Raw genomic sequence first — 16,807 nt, 5'->3', positions numbered from 1 at the left:
AGGGCACAACAACTGATAATCTTCCAAAAATACCAACAGCTCTACCTTTAAAATGGTTAACAGACAAGCCTGTATGGGTTCAGCAATGGCCTTTAACAACAGAGAAACTCTAGGCTTTAGAAGAGCTGGTAGAAGAACAGTTAAATGCTCAGCATATTGAACAGTCAACCAGCCCTTGGAATTCTCCTGTATTTGTTATTAAAAAGAAATCTGGTAAATGGAGAATGGTAACAGACCTTAGAGCAATTAACAAAGTAATTCAGCCAATGGGCTCTCTACAATCTGGAATTCCTTTGCCTACTCTGTTACCAAAAGGATGGCCTCTCATCGTTATTGATTTAAAAGACTGTTTCTTTTCAATACCCTTACAAGAAAAAGACAAAGAAAGATTTGCTTTCACAGTGCCTACTTATAATAATTCTCAACCGGTTAAAAGATTTCAATGGAGGGTCCTCCCATAGGGAATGTTAAATAGCCCAACTCTGTGCCAATATTTTGTACAACAGCCATTGGAAGTAATACATAAAATATTTCCTAAATCTATAAGTTATCATTATATGGATGATATTTTACTAGCTGACTCAAATATAGATACTTTAGAAATAATGTTTGAAGAAGTAAAGAAAATTTTGCCTTGCTGGGGATTACAAATTGCTCCTGAAAAGATACAAAGAGGAGATTCTATTAATTATTTAGGATATAAAATAGAGCTACAAAAAAATTAGACCCCAAAAGGTGCAAATTAGGAGAGATAGACTACAGACTCTTAATGACTTTCAAAGATTATTTGGAGATATTTCTCATCTACGAACTATTGTTGGGGAAAAAAATGATGAACTCACTAATTTGTTCAAAACCTTAGAAGGTGACAAGGACTTAAATAGTCCAAGAGAATTATCACCTGAAGCTGAGAAAGAATTGGCCTTGGTAGAAAAGAAAGTACATGAAGGGCATGTGGATCGTATTGATCCAAAGCTGGATTGCATTTTGGTTATTTTACCTTCTAGGCATTCCCCTACTGGAATATTAATGCAGAGGGAAGATATTATATTGGAATGGATATTTTTACCAAATAAACCAAATAAAAAATTAAAAACTTATGGGGAAAAAAATCTCTGACTTGATTTGGAAAGGAAAATTGAGACTTCGTCAATTAGCAGGAATAGACCCAGGAGAAATTGTCATACCTTTAACTAAGGAGGACATTGAAAAATTATGGACAGAAAGTGAACCTTGGCAAAGAGCTTGCAGTAATTTTTTGGGAGAAATTAACAGCAAATATCCCAAAAGCAACAGAATTGATTTTATAAAGAGAGCTGATTGGATCTTGCCTCGAATTGTACGGCAAAAACCCATATCTGGAGTTCGTACATTTTATACAGATGCCAATAAACAAGGAAAGGCAGGTTACAAATCAGAAAATTTAAGTAAAGTGGTACAAAGTCCTTATAATTCAGTGCAAAAATCAGAATTGTATGCTATTCTGTTGGTATTAATGGATTTTTCAGAACCTCTCAACATAGTAACTGACTCTCAGTATGCTGAAAGAGTGGTATTACATATTGAGACTGCAGAATTTATCCCTGATGCTTCAGAATTAACTTCACTATTTATTCAATTACAAGATACAATCAGGAAAAGAAGTCATCCTTTATATATAACTCACATCCGATCTCATACTGGTCTGCCAGGCCCTCTAGCACAAGGCAATGATGAGATTGATAAATTATTGATAGGAAATGTGCTGGAGGCCTCAGAATTTCATAAAAAACATCATGTCAATAGTAAAGGTTTAAAAAAGGATTTTTCCATAACCTGGCAACAAGCCAAAGAAATAGTAAAGAAATGTCCTACTTGTTCCTTCTATAATCAAACGCCATTACCAGCAGGATGTAACCCAAAGGGTACTCAGAGGAATGAAATCTGGCAGATGGATGTGTTTCACTTTGCAGAATTTGGAAAATTGAAATATGTACACCACACCATTGATACTTATTCAGGATTTCAATGGGCAACTGCTCTGAGTTCTGAAAAAGCTGATTCTGTAATCACTCATTTGCTAGAAGTTATGGCCATCATGGGTATACCTGCACAAATCAAAACTGACAATGCTCCATCATATGTCTCTGTTAAAATGAAACAGTTTTTTGATTATTACAAAATAAAGCATATTACAGGTATACCACATAATCCTACAGGTCAAGCAGTTATAGAAAGATCAAACAGAACTCTAAAGGATATGCTAAATAAACAGAAAGGAGTAACAAAAACCCCCAGAAATAGACTGCATAATGCTCTATTAACTTTGAACTTTCTGAATGCCAATGAGAAAGGAACAACAGCTGCAGAGAGACATTGGGTAATAGAAAAAACTACAGAATTAAATCAGCCTATATACTTTAAGGATGTGCTGACCTCAGAATGGAAACCAGGGTATGTATTACATTGGGGACGAGGTTTTGCTTTTATTTCTACAGGAGAAGATAAGCTGTGGGTACCATCAAAATTGATAAAGGTTCGATTTGAACAAGAGAAACCTCTTAATTAGAGGAGGTGATAGTTCATCAACCAGCATGAGCATCCAATTTAAACTAACTTGTATCAGTAACACATGTCTTTTCATTTAATCAGATAATAACTTGCCAAAAAGGAACATCCCCAAAATTAGTCTTGGGGAAAGGTTTTTGTTTTTGTCTTTTAGGAGGATGAAGGTTAAGGAATCTGAAGAACACAAGACAAATGAGACAACTGAAGAAAAGGGACAAATCATCTATCCCAGGAAACAGAGTGAAACGGCGTATGGGTATATATTATCTAAAAAAATTTTATGTCTTCTTAAATGTTTGTTTCTGCTTTTCTCTAAAGATTTAACACTATTGGTCTTCTAATAGTCCCAGTTCAATTAAAATTTAAAGCTGACTTTGAAGTTGGAGAATGGCTCTCTCCTTCTTTAAACTCAAGCATCTTGTTAAAATGAAAATACAAACTCCCTGTATCATGCCAGAATAAAAGAGCCATTTTCTGTTATGGGACAGGACAAAAGCCAAATTAATTAAGGGACTATTCTATTACTAATCTCAACTCTTTGATTCTATTCTGATTCTTTAAACTTTTCTTAAAGTATAAATTTTATATTAAAATTTACAAGATTAATATATATATATACATTTTAAACTTTGTTAAGATATGAATGGTCATATAGATTACTAACTAATTCTAGAAAAATGGCTTCAATTAGCTGCATATATATGTCTTTGTGTTCGAGTCTCTTATCAGTTTTCTGCAGGAAATCACGGCCAGGCCTAACATCAACTGAAGTCTCCGGGAAGAAGATGGGGCCCCACCACAACAACAACAATTCCACGTGGACAATAATAATATCACTGAACTGACAAATATCATCTACAGATCAGCTTTGAACTACAAGGTGATCAGAGCAATTTTGAGATGACTAGCAGAGATGATCCAGTCTCAAAGACTACTTGAATAAGGCCTTGAGATAAACCCTGAACTTTGGCATTATACACAGACTGGATAATAACGAAGGATATAGTTACCTTTCCTAGAATTTGACAACTAACCTAAATTTTTCTTTCAGGATAAAGATAACTTCGCCCATACCCAGCAGGAAGCAATTTTAAGAATGACGCCCACATTCCCAAAGAGGTGGTGTGGGGCGGGTGGTTTTTTTTGGTCTTTTTAATGGGTTTTGGGTCGGGGATAATTTTCATTGTTTAGGGGGTTTGGTTACAAGTTGTTGTCAAGGGTTAGGAAAAAGGCTAAGCAAAGGAGATTAGATTTAAGGTTCTTGTTTAAAAAAAAAAGAAAGAAAGAAAAGAAAAGAAAAGATAATTACTAGTTTTAAATACTTTACATTATTACCAACTATTAGGATATAAAGAAATGAAAGTTAGTAGTTATAGACATTACAGTAGAAATTGTAGTCATATTAGATACGTTTTAAAAATTGAGCAGATATGTTTTAGACAGGTCATCTTCAAACCCTTCAGACATCTACCGAATATGGCATTTAAAATGTTTTAATAACTTAGAAATTTTTCTTTTTTGAGACATGTCGGCTCCTGGCAGTACCAATCTACTTCAGAGAAAATATGGGCACTGAAGAAACTGCATATGGAGTTAATTTTCACTGTGGCAAAAGTTAGCCACTGGACAACAAAATATCCTCAAATCAACAGGACAAAATGGACAGACAGAACACGAAACAAGGGACTACCGATTCCTGCCAAAACAAGTGTGGTTATGGCTTTATCAGAAGGCATCTTCTGAGGCCAGGACAATATGGCACCATCCCTGAAGTGGCCTTCACAATCCGGAAAAGGTACAGTGCCCTTTTCTTCGAAGGCAGCTGAACAGGCAGTGGGCCGATGGCTTCTGTTGTGCAATGGAACAGCAACTGAAAGCTCACACCTCTCAATAGCAGACTGGCATTTAATAGAGGGATGTGGAGAAGAAGAGGATGCTGAGATGAAGCCATATATACACAGCCAAGAAGAATGGACAGCTGAATTCAAAAACCATCAACAATTTCCAGAATTTAAAATCCTGAATCATGACATGACACTAGTGGAATTCAGGTGTTTCTGGTACATGGACTGCTCTCACCCAATGTGAGGTTGAACTGTTGACCTTGTGTACAACCTATTTCACAAATGAGTCTGTCAGATACGATAAGCCTATAGGCTGAAGATGATGCCCCAACACTGCAGAGAAACCTCAGGTGACTGTCCAGGCAGCTGGCTGTTTCTGTCAACTCACAAAATTTTTGGAAGTTGCTTTTTTGCACTTCCTGTTTTTATTTTTGTTAGCTAATATTATTTCCTTCTTGGATCTCTGAGGGAGTTGAAGATTAGTTAGTTATAGTTGAAGATTAATTAGGATAGAAAATGAATTAGATACATTTTGGACTTACTAAAATAGGATAGATAAGGGAATTATTTTATCTGATTTGTCAAATACAAATGGACTAGACATCGTTTAGGTATTTGTTACTTGTATATATTGTATATAGTTATTGTACTTTTGTATATAGTTTTTCTTTTGTTAGTTATAACATTTTGCCTTTTTTCTTTTTATTAAAATAGAAAAGGGGAAATATGGTGATATTTTATTTGTATTGAAATGTGATTTTAATTTTATGTTAATAAATAAAGTTGCCATGGGGTCAGAGCTATTAGAGCCATAGCAAGAGCATGATGGTTAGAAGAGCTAGGTAGATTTCTGTGTTTTCAGGGATACAGCCAGTATTGGAGACATATGCCTTTAAGACCTGGAGGGTGGTACTTACAGGCAGTGATGAGGCAGTCATGTGGTTGGGTTTAGAACCAATGAGAAGGCAGAACAGAAAGACCATTTAAACACAGACAAACAGGAAGTAGCTCTCTCACGGAGAAGTTAGGAGCACTGCAGGAGGTAAGATTTTATCTCTGAGCTCTGACCTCTTGGCTTTCTCTTTTACATTGGCTCTGTGTTTCTTATTTTAATAAGAGGATTGGTTACATCTACATCATCTTATTAATTGTCATATAGAGTAATAATTCTAGAAAAGGGATTCATCTTGGCTTCCTGTACATGATTTCAGGTTTGAGTCTTTATCAGGATGCTAGGAATTAAGTTTTTGTACTCTGGATGTATATAATAAATTATGGTCCTTTAACCTCTTTGAGATCTGCAGCATATGACATTTAAAATTTCTAAGTTTTCTGTAGTGAACTGTGATTATTTTCAACAGGGACCTTTGAAGTCTCCAAAAGGAGGATGGGGCCCCACAGTGATTCCATCTAATCTATGCTAACACCACTAAGCTAATAAACACCAGCTTTGGACTATAAACTGCTCAGGATAATTTCAAGGTGGCTGGATGAGATGATCCAACCTCACAGGCTACTCTGGCCAGGACTTGAGACAAGCCCTGCATTTTTCCATTACACAGAGACTGTATAACAAATGATATAGCTAGCTCTCCCAGGATTTACCAATTATCCCATTTTTTTCAGGGTCCCCTAAAGATGCTGTTACCTCCAGACAGCAGGAAGTAATTTTAAGAACACAATGACCATATTCCCAAGAGCTGGAATGGGCTGGTTTTGGTTATTTAGTAGGTTATGGATATTTGTCATTGTTCAAGGGGGTTAGTTATGAGGTGTTATTGGTAATAGTCAGAAAAAAGTTGAACAAAGGAGATTAGGTTCAGGGATATTGTTCTAAAAAAAAGGGGCAGGGGACATAGACATAGGATAAAAAGGTAGATTATTGAATCTACTTTTAAACCAAAAAAGCAACTACTAGTTTTAAACATTTTACATTGATGTGGATTTTTATATATTGATACAGATTTAAGGTTATTTTTGTTAGAACATACTGTACATAAATTTCTACTCCTGTTCAAAGTATTGTCCCTACATAGTTCATCTAACAATGTAATGTAAATTTCTAGTCCTTGAAAGTTATTATTACAAGCTATTTAGAATAATAAGGAAATGCAGGTTAATAGTTAGTCAAGTATTATAATCAAACTTGTAGTCATGCTAGGTATGTTTTCAAGGTCAAACCGAGATATATTTTAGATAGGCAAGTGGTCTTCAAATGCTTCAGAGATCTATAGAATATGGTTTTTAAAATATAACATAAGGTTCTTTTTTTTTTTTTATAACAATGTTTGCTCCTGACAGCACCAATCTACTTCAGAGAAAAAGATGGACATCAAAAAAACTCCATATGGAGTTGATTTTCTTTGAGGCAAAAGTTAGCCACTGGGCAAGAAACTGCCCTTGCTTTGAATACTTACATTATACTGTCCAAATTGGACAAGCAAAACAGAAAAGTGACTGCTGAACTTAGCCAAGACAAGGCAGAATAGTCTTTCAAAAATCTACTTCACACAAATCTGTCAGATATTCTAGGCCTGTAGGTTGAAGATCGATGCCCCAAATTTGCAGAGGAACCTTTGGTGACTATCCAGGCAGCCAGCTGTTTCTGTCATTTTTTTATTTTTGGAAGTTGTTTGCCCTACACTTCCTGTTTACTTAGGTAATATATCTTTCTTAGGTCTCTGATGGAGTTGAATACTTTATAGTTTTCCTTTTTAACAAATTCAGAAAAGAAACTCACAAAAGAGGTGTAAAGTGTATAAGGTTGAGAGACATCAAAAGATAGTTTTTGGTTGGTAATGCAAGTTAAGATAGAAAGTGAATTAGGTACAACACTTTGGACTCACTAAGATAGGACAGATAATGGAGTATTTTCTCTGAATTTGACAAATGCTAACTGGACATTGTTAATGTATTATTGCCTGTATATATTTGCATATAGTTATTGTACTTATTGTATATAGTTTTTCTATGTTAGTTGAAACCTTCGCTTTTTGTTTAGACTAAAAGGGGGGCATGTTGTATGATATTTTGTTTGTGTTCTGACAAATAAAGCTTGCCTGGATCAGTGGGCAGAGCTAGCCACTAGTTAACCACAGAGGCCAGGAAGTGGTAACACACAACTTTAATCCTAGCACTTGGGAAGAGGAAGCAGAAGAATCAGGAGCTCAAGGTCATCCTGGGTGGCACAAGATTAAACCAGTCAAAAAGAGAAACAACACTGGGTAGTGGTGGTGCACACCTTTAGTCCCAGTACTAGGGAGGCAGAGACAGGAATATAAAGCAAGTGGAGACAGGATCTCAGTCTCCCTTTTGATCTGATGATTTGGAAAGGTAAGAAGTGTCTGTGGCTGCTCCTTTGCTTCTCTGATCTTTCAGCATTTACCTCAATATTTGACTCTGGTTTTTATTGTTAAGACTAATTAGGATCACACTTCACTGCACACTGTACCTACCCTGGAACTGTGGAGCCAGAGTCCACCCTTTTTCCATAAGCTGCTCTTGCCAGTTTATTTTGTCACATAAGCAAGACAAGTAACTAATACATACACGGTACACTGCCTGACACATAATAAATGTGTAAGCAATAAATGCTGTTAACAAATGTTGATTGTCAGAAGCCAGAAAATTTGTATGTGAGAAAAGAATATTAAGTCACAAACACATTAAACTGTGTTCGTACTACATTGAACACTTTTGTGGTCACTATATCAAATGGAAAACTGAGACAACCTTGTTGTTTTGTAAACAGTAAATGTGTATGTGTGTGTGTGTGTGTGTGTGTGTGTGTGTGTGTGTATGTGTGTAAATACAGATGACCCTGCTGCTAAAGCAATGTACAATTAGGAGAAATTATCATTGCAAAGAGGAGAGCAATCAAAGAAATCTTATTAGGATTTGTGTACAAACAATACAGACTAAAAAGAGTGACTTGAAATGTGCTTTCCTTTCCCTAATGTTTCCGTGTGCTGTATGATGGCTGCTATTTCATTCTGAACTCACTTAGACAAGACCCAACTCTCTTACATGTGGTATTGTTGCAGTTATTATGCAGTCTCATTTTTGTTGTTGAAAATGAAAAATCTCTGAAGATATAGTAAAAGCCAAATGTAATATAGAGTTACATTACAATGCTGTTCTTAAAGTCATAATAATATAGTGAGAAATATCTCATAAAAAAGATCTGTGGCCAGAGCAGACAACTTATCAAACACCCAATGGCTTTCCTTCTGATAGTTCCATGGGCCAAACTTCAAGAATATTAGGACATTCTAATAACTCAGGCAGCTATGAAAGTTCATTGTAAAGAATATGGGTACAACAATGATGAAAGCAATCTGTTTTCTCCATCCCTCTGGTAGCAATTAGAATAATAGATTCCAACAAGAGGTCGCCTATTGTGCAAGAAAACAGTTCCATCAGAGGAACTATAATAATGTACATCAAATGAGAATGTGCCATTAAAGTAATGTTATTGTCTCAGGCTTGTGTAATAAGTGCAGTTTCTATACTGTATGCTGAAAAGTCCAACATGTAGCTGATGTCTGATGAGTCAGTTAAAAGATAAATAAGTTTTATTATTAAGAATTACATCAACCTTGTTTCCTAGCTTCTCTGGAACTGTGGGTTGTAGTCTGCTCATTCTTTGCTTTACACCTAGTATCCACTTATAAGTGAGTACATACCCTGTTTGTTTGCTGAGTCTGAGTTACCTCACTCAAGATGATATGCTTTAATTCCATCCATTTGCCTACAAATTTCATGATGTCATTTTTTTTTTTACAGTTGAGTAATACTCCGTTGTATATATGTACCACATTTTGTTTATTCATTCTTTGGTTGAGGGGCATCAAGGTTGCTTCCAGGTTCCAGTTATTATGAATAATGCTGCTATGAACATAGTTGAACAAGTGTCCTTGTAGTATAATTGAGCATCCCTTGAAAATATGCTCAAGTGTGATATCATTGGGTCTTGAGGTACATTGACCCCCACAATTCTGAGAAATTGCCATACTGATTTCCAGAGGGGCTGTACAAGTTTGCACTCCCACCAACAGTGGAGGAGTGTTCCCCTTGCTCCACATCCTCCCCAACATAAGCTGTTTTCAGTGTTTCTAATCTTAGCTATTATGACAGGTGTAAAATGGTATCTCAGAGACATTTTGATTTGCATTTCCCTAATGACTAATGATTCTGAGAAATTCTCTAAATGTCTTTCTGCCATTTGGGAAACAAGGAGGACCCTAAGAGGGACATATGGATCACCTTGGGAAAGGGAAGCAGAGGAGATCTCCAGGAGTAAACTGGGGGTGGGAGGCAATAGAGGGGAGGGAATGGTGGATGAGAACATGAGGGAATGGGATGGTCCAGCTGGGGCAGGGACGGAGTGGGAGAGCAATGAAAGAGATAACTTGATAGAGGGAGACATTATTGGGTAAAAGGAGAGACCTGGTGCTAGGGAAATTCTCAGGAATCTACAAGGACGAATCCAGATTAGACTACTAGCAATAGCGGAGAGGGTTCCTAACTGGCTTACACTAATTATATGATTGGTGAAAACCCTAACTGTCATCATAGAACCTTCATTCAGTATCTGATGGAAGCAGATGCAGAGATCCACAACCAAGCAAGAGGCCAAACTCTGGGAGTACAGTCAAAGAGAGGGAAGAAGGATTATATGAATAAAGTGGGTCAAGATCACAATGGGAACCAAGTTCATAGGAACTCAAAACATTAGACCCACAGCTATGCAACCTGCATAGAACTGGACTACATTCTCTGCATATGGGAGAGAGATGTGTAGCTGGGTCTGTTTGAGTGTCCCCTGGCAGTGTCATGAGGATCTATCCCTGGTGCATGAGCTGGCTTTCTGGATCCCATTACCTATGGTTAGACAGTTTGCTCACCCTGAATGCAGCAGGGAGGGGTTTGGTCCTGCCTCAACTGAATGTACCAGGCTTAGCTGTTCCCCCATGGGAGAACTTACCCTTTTGGAGGAGGGGATGAGGAGTGGGTTGGGGGGATCAGGAAGAGATATGAGAGGGGGATCTGTGGATGATATGTAAAATGAATAAAAATTTAAAAAAGCAAAAAAAAAAAAGTATGTGTGGTTAGAAATCATGCTAAATTTCAAGGGCATTAAAACAAACAACAACAAAATACCAAGATTTGGAAAGATGTGTTAAATGAACCCTCCTGACAGATCACAGAAGAAAAGCATATTCTTCATCTAACTTCATCCTTGCTTATCTGATACAAACAGATGTCTGATTTTGTGTATCTATGGCTACCAAAGAACTCACACAAAGCCATGTCTGTCTCCTCACTTTCAGTTCAGTGGCCTCTGCTGCCTGCACATTGGTGAGGACAGTGGCTCCTTCCCTGACTCCTCATCTCCAGACTTAAATGGGCAATCAAAAGGCTTTATTCACTGAAATTGGAAAACTTATCACTGTGCATCTTTCCTTAGATATTTCTCTTATAAAATATTTGAAGTGTGAAATACTTGTATTGAAGCATCTCAAGTAAGAAATGTGTCCCCTTAAGTTCTTTTTCTTTGTTCTACCTGGTTAATAGACTGGCTGGTCTACTTCTTTTTACATACAGGAAACACTTGAAAATCTGAAAATTAGTAATTTACCACCATATTTACCATATTATTTCCAAAAAAACCCCACCCAATACTAATGATGTATGCCTGATATCCAAAGACAGCTGTGGGAAAAATAGCTACATTATGTTTGAATGGTATTTGTATTAATGTGTTCAAAGAATTTTACCTCACTTATCTCTAGACTTCAATTTCCTAAGCCCACATAGAAACAAGGGAGATTATAATTACAACATTTATACCTTTACTTTCTATATATTCCTTAACATAATCTGTTCAGTCCATGTAATGTTGCTTTTATGTGTTTTGGGGAATGATGGTTTGGCACTGGACAACCAATTGGCATGCTCTCCCCTAGAGAGGACACCTCTCCCACTCCCAGCTTTACTCAGTTGCTTGTAGTTCTTTGTGTAGGCTTGAGCCTTGTGTATTTTTTCTCCTGCAGTCTGGTATGTTTTCTGGTGTCTTCCTTGTTCTTATAACTACCCACTTAGCTATGTTACTATAAAAGCTAATCTATATGTCAAGTGTTAAAAGTTCCAGATGTAATACCAAACTAATACTTGAAGATATCATATTCACCAGTAATGTATATAGCTGTATTACAATGATTAATTCTGCTGTCTACAAAGCTAAGATCAAGAAGAAAACAAAATTAATTCTTCAGGCTCATACTGACACTTTCCTAGATATGAGGTAGATCATTGAATCTACTCTGAGAAAAAAATTAAAGAAATAATAAGATAAATGGGTAGATAATTGAATCTACTCTAAAAAGAAAAAGGGGAAGATATAAAAATGACAGAAGGTAGATTATTGAATCTATTATGAAAAGAAAAAAAAAGAATATGGATATGATAAGATAAAAAGGTCAATTATTAAATCTACTTTTAAAAAGGAACTGCTTGTTTTAAATAGGATAAGTAATGAAAATTTTTGTCTGAGTTTATCAAATGTTACTGGACTGGACATTGTTAATATATATATATATATATATATATATATATATATATATATAAAATGAAGTTTTTCATCTGAACCTGTCAAATGTTAATGGACTAGACATCATTAATGTAATTCTTGACTGTATATATTTTATATACTTATTGGATATAGTTTTTCTTGTATTAGTTATAAGCTTTTTTAAATTTTAGACAAAAAAGGGGAAATGTGGTGGTATTGTGTTCCCCAAAATATTTTGCACCCTAATAAACTTATCTGGAGTCACAGAACAGAACAGCCACAATATTAAACATAGAGGATAGGCAGTGGTAGCACACGCCTTTAATCCTAGCATTCCAGAGGCAGAAATCCATCTGGATCTTCATGAGTTCAAGGCCACATTGGAAACAACCAGGCATGGTGACACACACCTTTAATCCCAAGAATTGAGTCTTGAATCCCAGGGAGTGATGGCAGAAAGCAGAAAGATATATAAGGTGTGAAGACCAGAAACTAGAAGCTTTTGGCTGGTTAAGCTTTCAGGCTTTCAAGCAGCAGTTCAGCTGAGATTCACTTGGATGAGGACACAGAAGCTTCCAGTTTGAGGATACAGGATCATCTGAGGAATTGGCAAGGTGAGGTAGCTGTGGCTTGTTCTGCTTCTCTGATCTTCCAGCATTCACCCTAATACCTGACTCCAGGTTTGTTTTTATTAATAAGACCATTTAAGATTCATGCTACACTTTCCATTTAAAGTTCCCACTAAACTCTTTTCAGTTTAATTTTGTATCTGGATATGACCAAATTTTAAGAATATGGACTTTTTAGATTTGTTATTTTTTCATCATGGGCATGTATGTGCCTATGTGTGGATATGTGCACGTGAGTGCAAACACCTGTGGAAGTCAGAGAGGGGTAGCCCATACACTACAGCTGGAGTTATAGACACCAGAATGTGTGCTAGGAACTGAACTCATGTCTTTGAAAGAGAAGCAACTGCTCTTAATTGCTGAATCATCTCTCTGGAACCTGATTGTGAAGTTTTTAATAAAAGTATTTGTAAGAGCTAGGAGAAGTTTGATTGGAATATATTAAAACAAAGATAGGATATAGATAATGAATTTACTTAATTCAGTATCTCAAAATAGCCAACTGAAATCTAGGAAACTGAGCTCTAATTTTAGTTTCTGCCCACTTTTGAATTTCATTTTCTTTCATGAAAAACCAGGAGAATGCCCTACACTCTGCCAAGACTTGTTTCAGCCCTGCAGTTAACTGCTGTGCATATTTTATGGAGCATTAACATGTGAAACATGTGAATGCCACACAAAGCAGTCTGCCATTGTGGCAGGAAGTCCTGGATGGCAGAGACCTAAATTATACCCCTGGCACTTCCAGTGGCCAGTGTTAACTACTGTGAAAAATTATTTTCTATTTTCCATATTTCTGTTTTTTTTTTTTATCTATAAAACTGGGATATTATCACCTGTCATCTCAAGTGCATGGAAGGGTGACAAATGCCTGAAAATTACATACTAACCACTACTTTTTCCATCACTGAGGATTGAAAACAGAGGCTCAAACATGGTACTTTTTAAATGTTAAAATGCTTTCACAACAAATCAGAATTTATGTTATTATTTAATTGTGATAGAAATAAAAAATACATAAATTTTAGCTTGCAATATATATTCTTATTTTTTTAACATAAACCCTCTAAGGATATTGTTCCATCAAGCCAATGGCTTTTAAAAATATTTCTTTCTGAATTAACTATTTTCCCTCATTTTATTTGGATGCTGTTATACTAATTTAAATGTTTAGATATTGGTGAGCAATTGTTTTAAATGGCCTTGTAACACTTGCTCTGTCACCTTGCATGTAATTGTGATCACACCAATCTCATTTTCGTACTCTAAGCCTCCAATTCCATTGGGCTTACATCATGAACTTGATGGATGAGCTAGACTGTTGTGTCTGCTTGGGCAGGTGTGAGATAAATTACTGGGCAGGCTATGATCTTTGGGCAAATTACTCTCCTTGACTACAATATATATCGATGAGATGTGTCAGGGCTCATATACACACTTGTCAATTGCATTACCCAGGTGATGAAAATACAAGTTAAGGGATCATCCAAATGAAGAGGAAGAAATTCATTGTGTCATAGGAAATTAGTGAGAGAGCCATCACCCTAAGCTGGAAATATGATAGGGTAAAACCTTTCACAGATTTTGATAGGGAAAAAGTTTAAGCCACTTAGTCAAATATACATAATTATATGTCTCCTCTTCATCCTAGATTAATTTTACTTAATACAAATGAAAGTGAACATGATCATTTTAGGGTTTTATGTGGGAACAATCAGGAGAAAGGCTTATAATTTAATATCAATAAGTTTTGACTACTCATTCAAATTAAAAGTCCTTTCATATTGATTATTCTTTAATACAAAAATATTGCTGTGTGAAAAGAGTCTATACATATATGAATATTTTATGTAGTCTCTTGTTAGCAGATGTCCAACCTGTATTCACAGGAGCAAAGATATGCTCCATATCTTATATGTACAGGAGATTAAACCTGTGTACAGAGGAATAAGGACATACTCCATGCCTTATATATTTTGAGTCTTGATTTTATCTGAGATACATGAGATAAAATCTAGTCTCAAAATGACTTTCTTAATGATGGTTTATTTTTTTTACAAAATGTCTGCGTTTTTCTGTTTATTAATGAAAATATAAATTAAGGCCAAGCACACATGCAAAAATCTCTATCCATCAGAATAGAAAAAAATTAAGAAGACAGCCAGTGACTCCCAATAATTCTGTATATTACCAACCAAACTCTAGCCAACACTGTACTCTCAACAGTCTACAACAATATGGATCACCCTTCATTCAGTTAGGACTAGTTATGACTAGTTATGACTAGTGAGTTATATTAGAACCACAAAGATAAACTACTGGCAAGCATGAGGCTTTAAAAGAAATTTGAAACAACTATAAGATATGATAACAGATTGAAGATTGGAACAATAATCTAAATTACCCAAGAATGGTTCTTTCTTTTGTGATTATTCTTACTCAGAAAATTCCCTATCTCTAGTTGTATCTGTATCAGTTAAATAGTATTCATAAACACTGATGGTCAAACTTGCCTCAATAGGAAGCACGTGGTTTCTCAAAAATATGTTTCATGGGTCAGAGAGATGGCTCAATAGGTAACAGCTTTACCCACAGGGCCTGATTACCTTAACATCATCTGTAAGACCCACATGGTGGAAAAAAAAAAAAAGAATCGTCTTATGCCAGTTGTCCTCTGTATATGTGCAAGTGCCCTCCAATGATAACATGCAAATTTCATGGTGTATTCATGGTTGGGTATATGCACATATACACACATAACAAATCAATCTTTTAATCAATGTAAAAATTTTAAAAATAAATCATGTTCATATTACTTTCCTGTGTATATGTATTCTGAAGGATTAATATTCAGGCACAAAACAAAACCCTGTTTTCATATATATTTTGGAAACTGGGTAGTTTTTTATATTGGAAATGTAACCCACTCAAACGAACAAACTTCAGAGTTTATAACTATCTCCAAGTTTGATAGGTAACAGGAAGGAAGAGTGGACCCTGGAGCATCCTGAAAGCCTCCTCCAGTAGGCCTAGTCATCATCAGGGAGGATGCACATCTGCAGCAGAGGCTGTCACCATGCCCACAACCTTGAGCAGCGCAGTTCCCTGCAACTGACATCGAGCCAACCTCAACCAGCAGCAGCAGCCCAGGCAGTCCCACTGTGTTGCCTGCTTCTGGGGACAAGATCATCACAGTGGTTCGGTGTAAGGAATGGACATAGTTTCATCAAGGGGAATGACACAAAAGAAGTGTTTATGCACCAGACCACCACTGTAACCATAACACCAGGAAGTACCTTCTCAGTGCAGAGGAAAACGATGCAGAGGCGGTAAATGTTACAGGTCCTGGTACAATCTCAATTCGAGGTGGTGAATATGTAGCCAGACATAGCCTTTAGATATGCAAATCATGTCATTGTCGGGGTCTTCCACACAGTTTCCAGAGTGGGGAAGAATCTGATGGATGGGAGAGCCTGGCCCAACAACACGGGCCCTAAAGCATGGAAGGTTCCCCCACTTTGTGCGAGACCCTAAGGGCATCGACCGACCACAGTATTCCAACCCTCCTGTGCAGGGAGAAGTGATGGACAGTGCTGACAACCAGGATGCAGGGGAGCAAGGCAGACTAGCCAGACATGGTATGTATCACTGTTTCAGACCTGAATTCCACAGAGGCCCTCCTCTCCAAAGACCCCAAGAGAGGACAACGAAGAGGACAGGGAAATCAAGGAGATGACACCCAGAACCATCCGCCACCTCAGTGTCAGTGGTGCTGTAACTTCAATTACTGACTTCGATGCCCAGAGAACCCTAAAGCACAAGAGGACGAAGAGACAAGTGTTGGTTTTAAAAATGATAAGGCAGGGCTGGTTACCGGGAGGAAAGGTGTGAAAGAAAGAAGAGAAAAGATCGTGGGGTGAGAGAATATAGAAGAGAGGAGTGGGGGGAGGTCTGTGTGCAGCTTTTTAAGGGTTCCCATGAACATGATCAGGTGGGCTTACAGAGCTACACCACACATGGCTGACTGCGTGACCACGGGGCATGTAATCAGCAGCGCATTGACGATGTAAGATGCAAGACCCCTTGCTTAGCTCCTGAACTGTGCATGTGCAGTCACGCAGCTGAAGTGGCCAGTCAGAGGCTGAGAAGTCGTCCATTCCCAAGGCTGAGTGGGGTGTTGACTTCCTGTCTTTACTATCATCTGCTTACTCACC

At 36.9% G+C, this 16,807-nt stretch overlaps 1 protein-coding gene and 1 pseudogene across 7 annotated transcripts in view; one reads left to right on the top strand and one right to left on the bottom strand.

The window, feature by feature from the left end:
* Window positions 1-16,807, bottom strand: part of Naaladl2 (N-acetylated alpha-linked acidic dipeptidase like 2) — a 1,286,850-nt gene that overhangs the window by 133,207 nt on the left and 1,136,836 nt on the right. The window lies entirely within an intron of this gene.
* Window positions 16,057-16,807, top strand: part of LOC102906249 (C-terminal-binding protein 2 pseudogene) — a 36,395-nt pseudogene continuing 35,644 nt past the window's right edge.

Source organism: Peromyscus maniculatus, chromosome 6 (assembly GCF_049852395.1).
Source record: "Peromyscus maniculatus bairdii isolate BWxNUB_F1_BW_parent chromosome 6, HU_Pman_BW_mat_3.1, whole genome shotgun sequence".
In the NCBI taxonomy this organism is placed as follows: Eukaryota; Metazoa; Chordata; class Mammalia; order Rodentia; family Cricetidae; genus Peromyscus; species Peromyscus maniculatus.
Note: the sequence above shows the minus strand (reverse complement) of the source record. Positions and strands in the feature narration are given on the sequence as shown.